This window comes from Sorex fumeus, unplaced genomic scaffold (assembly GCF_029834395.1).
Source record: "Sorex fumeus unplaced genomic scaffold, SorFum_2.1 ptg000008l, whole genome shotgun sequence".
NCBI lineage: Eukaryota > Metazoa > Chordata > Mammalia > Eulipotyphla > Soricidae > Sorex > Sorex fumeus.
The window spans coordinates 59,816,174-59,819,420 of NW_026606065.1; the positions used below are offsets into that span (position 1 = coordinate 59,816,174).

General features: G+C 33.0%; 1 pseudogene; it reads right to left on the reverse strand.

Annotated features, from left to right (window-relative positions):
- Positions 1 to 668: 668 nt before the first annotated feature.
- LOC130019581 (uncharacterized) lies at positions 669 to 750 on the reverse strand (annotated as a pseudogene).
- Positions 751 to 3,247: the final 2,497 nt, after the last annotated feature.

Below are 3,247 nucleotides of genomic sequence, written 5' to 3' on the forward strand. Positions count from 1 at the left end.
TTCATTAGTTAAAGACACACAAGAACCTTGGAGGTCATATGTACAAACTGCCTCCAGTGGGTGCTTAAACTCCTTAATGGCCATGATCCAGAGATGTACAACCAAGCAGCTTGCTGCAGATATTTCTCCAAAACTTAACTATCTAAAATTTTAGAATTACAGGAATATGCAGCTCTCTCAAGGCCATGCAACATCTTGTGCTATTCATAACAAGCAATACAAAAGAGAATATGCTAGAGATTGCCTGCCATAGAGGTAGGGGAAAGAGTGGAACAGGGGGATACCAGGGACCTTGGTGGTGGAAGATGTGCACCGGTGGAGAGTTGTGTGATCAATCCTTTTATGACTGAAATTCAAACAGGTAAGCTGTATAACTGTATCTCATGGTGATTAAAATAATAACAATAAATTATAAAATAAAATTAACATTATGAATAAAAAAAAGTAATATGGAGTTCATGCACAATTCAATCAGCTTAATTGATGACTACATAAATAACAATACTTCTCCTTTGAAAAAGAAAAAAAAACAAGACACCCAAAGGCAGAAAGGAAAGATTTCTGGATAATCTAATTTTTGTGGAACTCAGTCTTCTCAAATGTCAGAGCAAGAGACAGAAGAGTGAAACAGAGTGATAATTAGAGGAGAATGCAAATAATTTTTTATTACTAGTGACAATTTACTCTCCACAATCAGAGAAAAATTCTCTGGTAACATACTATAGAAATGATCCCTGAAAGTATAGTCCCAGGTTCGGTTCCTCCACCCCTCTCAGAGAGCCCAGCAATCTACCTCATGGCAAAGCATGACAAGCTACCCGTGGCATACTCAATATGCCAGAAACAGTAATAACAAGTCTCACAATAGAGACGTTACTGGTGCCCACTCGAGCAATTCAATGAACAAAGGAGAACAGTTCTAAAGTGCTACAGTGACAATTTGGGGAAATTAGGGAAATTTCTGTTCTTCATTACTTTGAGATAAAAATATTCTCAATTCCTAGTGTTTTAAAAAAAGTTCTGAAGAAAATATTATGTGATCCAAAGAGTTTCAAAAAAATTCTTTAAAAAGTAGAATAAATCAAGATGCTGCAGATTCAGATGAGTTTTGGAAATTGAAATTGCTAGATCTTAATAGGCTTGGTGAAAAAATAGGCAAGGACTTAGACTTTTATATGAAATGCTAATGCTACAAAAAGTTCAAGAACGACATTCTCTGATATGTTTGGAATGTAAGAGGAATGCTCAAGTTAATCTGAGAAAAAAGCATGGGCAGTTTTGAGGGAAAACAGTAAGGAACCTGAGTTACACACCTTGATTGGTAACACTGTTAATCACTGTAAGGGCTAAACATGATAGAGAGGAACATGGACACATTGAAGGAAATGTTGACTTAGCTACTGAATAGATAACAGAGAAATTTAAGGCAAGACTACATAATGAGTCAAATATTTCTGATTTGCACATTTGGTTATTACCAAAGTAAGCAGAAATTCAAAAACCGAACTGATTTTGGTTCAGTTGTAGGGTCTAGTTTCCATCAAGAACTTTTGAATAAGTTATTAAAAATTAAACAAAGGGTTAACACAAAATCATTTGGAAAATGATAATGAAGTCTCTCGGATATTGAGGTGAATATTTGTTTTAATCCTACAAACTTAACTGCAGAAAATAATGTATAGATAATTCATCTCTAAAATAGAACTGTCTTCTGCCAAAAGCTTACTGGTGACTGTGCCCAAAACATTGAACAGCTTAACTATACATTTGTTTCTAAAATTAGTATGACAACTGATCTTATGTTCACATGATACTATTGCTTAGAGACAGATATAAAAATAGGACTTAGAAAGTATAAATGATATTGAATATTTTTGTTTTCTTCTTTATGGTTGCAACTTGTATGCTCAACAAAGTAATGTTGTCTGTAAATTTTAGAAGCATCCAAGTGAGAGTGAGAGAGACAAAGAGACAGAGACAGACAGAAAGATGTAGAAGGAGATAAAGAAATCAGAGCAAAGCGATGTGAAATGGAGCATTAAGTACCGAAGGGGGAAGGGAGTCTCAAGCTAGTGTTTTAGCTATGGAACTTGATAGTCTTTGATGACCAAGTCCATAAACCTTAACAAAAATGTTTCCATGAAGGTTTAAAAACTGATCAAGCAGATTCACTGAAAGAAGCAAAGATGGAGAGAGAGGATATCACCTTATTTAGATTTTAATTCCTGTTCCATTTCCTGAGTCCCAGCACCAATGCTAGCCTTGAATTTCATTAAGCTTCTGTAACTTGAAATCAAAAGAAACTTAATTCCAAAAGCTTAATGTTATACTTAGAATAAAATGCAAAACCTTTCGCATGGCCTTCCAGCTCCATCTGGCCCTGCCTTCGTTTCCCACTTCATCTCCTTCCAGTATCCTTCTCACACTTTGTGGCAGAGGAGATCCTCACTGCTTTACAGATTATCAAACTTTATTTTTTCTCTAGAATCTCCAAACTGGATTTTGCAAGTCTGAAATAATGTGCTTCTATTTTCCTGGCATCTACCCTAGATAAATTAACTATAAATTAACTAGAGAGCCTTTTGCTGACTATACACATAAAATAGCCTTCATACTATCAATCTCCATCACAATGAACTCTTTTTTAAAGTTATAACCAGCTTGTGATTTTAGAGACTATATATATTAAATAAATCTTATTTCCATGTAATCTAGGTATAAGAAATAGTCTATAATGAGCATCAAATATTTATTCAACAAATGTTATATAATAAAGGATATTTATAGAATCTTAATTTTATCAAAAAGTTCCATGGACATAAATATTTTAAGAATTTGAATTTTTTTATATTAAAAAATAGTACAAAGTTGAACATCTAAAAATGATTGCTATAATAAATTCCTGAAGTGATGGTGTTTCTACATGGAGGGAATATTTAAAACAGCATTTTATAAAGAAGAGATATATTTCAAGATAGATGTGATCAATTTTTAAAAAGTCATATGTCCATAGTTTTATTTTTAATTAATTTTATCTAGGCGTTGTCTAAAAATAAAACTATAAGGAAATATAACAAAACACTGATTTTAAGCAAAGGTATGTTGTTTCTTCCTCTTATAAAAAGCATATGAAGTAACAAGATAAATTAAGTCTGCTTGGCTTTGTTCTGAAATGTACAGACATCATATGTGCAATGTAGTTTTAAGAAAACATTTTTTTAAAAATTGGAGAACACCAACTTGTTTT